This window comes from Echinops telfairi, unplaced genomic scaffold (genome assembly GCF_000313985.2).
Source record: "Echinops telfairi isolate 266 unplaced genomic scaffold, ASM31398v2 ScPeMD7_7465;HRSCAF=8503, whole genome shotgun sequence".
In the NCBI taxonomy this organism is placed as follows: domain Eukaryota; kingdom Metazoa; phylum Chordata; class Mammalia; order Afrosoricida; family Tenrecidae; genus Echinops; species Echinops telfairi.
Genome location: NW_022111365.1, coordinates 4,981,862 through 4,983,157, shown reverse-complemented (window position 1 = coordinate 4,983,157; position 1,296 = coordinate 4,981,862). Strand labels below are relative to the sequence as shown.

The window sequence follows — 1,296 nt, the reverse complement described above, 5'->3', positions numbered from 1 at the left end:
ACGCATGAGTCCATATTATATAACACAACACAATTAACTATGTACATTTTTTGTCATTACCTGAGTTGGCTCTGATGACTTGCACTGAATGGAATGAGCCAGGGATGCATAGTTTGGGCAGTAGTTGCGGACAGACAGCCTCAATCACACTTCTAAATGATCATCAGTCATGGTGGAATGGTACTTTGACTTAATCATCTTTATGTGGGAAAAGGCTGACTCACATAAATAAGGAGAGCCGAATAATGCAGTCAAGGAGGTAGCACATTTTCTCATGTTTGGGTACTTTCCCTCTGCGAGTAAGTTCCAGAACTGTTCATGCGCTCTGGACTTCAGCTGAATGTCGGCTTGTAGTGTCAAAATCTCCATTCCGTATGAAAGTGATACGTTTTTGTCTTCTTACTTGGTCCAGCTCCCCCACTCATTTTAATACACTTTCTTATTAGCTTGTCAGTTTTGCTGCACTTAGTGCAGTTGTTTGCGCATGCATTTGACACCTAAGATTGCATCTGATTGGCTGTGCTGTATATCAATTAAGTAACAGGCCTGATGATAGGCTTACCTGTTGTTTTTTTTAATACTATGCAATCTACCCACACCACATTTGCAATCGACTAGTAGATTGCGATCTACGTATTGAGCACCCCTGCTAGGACCTTATAGGACAGGGTAGAAATGCCCCTGTGAATTTCCCATACTCTTTTCTTTTTTTAAAATTTAAGGGCCCACGCCATAGAGTCAAGATAAAAACACAAAAAGTCCCATCCGTTTAATAACAGTTTAAAAAAACACACAAAAAAAATGGAAAATGCAGGGGCAAGAGAAGAGCCCCTGGGCCAGGGACGCAGGGAGCCCTGCTCACCGCACCAGGTCCCCCCTCCCCATTGCTGTTGCTTCGAGGTTCAAGGTCGGTGGGGGTGGTGGGGGTGGCGCAGCGATTGTCCTGTGGGAGCCACCATTCACTTGGGTCAGGGAGCCTCACTTCTTCTGAGGGTGCCCAGGGTCTTGTCCAGCAAGCCGGAGATGGAGGCCTCAGTGGTTTGTAACAGTCACCCAGCAGCTCCTTGACCCTGAGTGCGCGGGTATCCTCACTCTCCGTGTCCAACAGCTCGTCCACGTCCAGCTCCAGCTGGGGAATCTCGTCTTCCGGACCGTCCTGAGCTGCTCCAAGATCCACTCCTCCAGGTTGAGGCGCTCCCATAGCTCCTGGCGGTTGTACTTGACTGTGACCTTCCCTGGGCGCCTCAGTGGACTTTTGTCATTGCCCACGGCCCCAAGATGGCTCTGAAAGGAGAC

At 48.2% G+C, this 1,296-nt stretch overlaps 1 pseudogene; it reads right to left on the bottom strand.

The window, feature by feature from the left end:
* Positions 1 to 968: 968 nt before the first annotated feature.
* LOC105979663 overlaps positions 969 to 1,296 on the bottom strand; it is a 64,487-nt pseudogene continuing 64,159 nt past the window's right edge.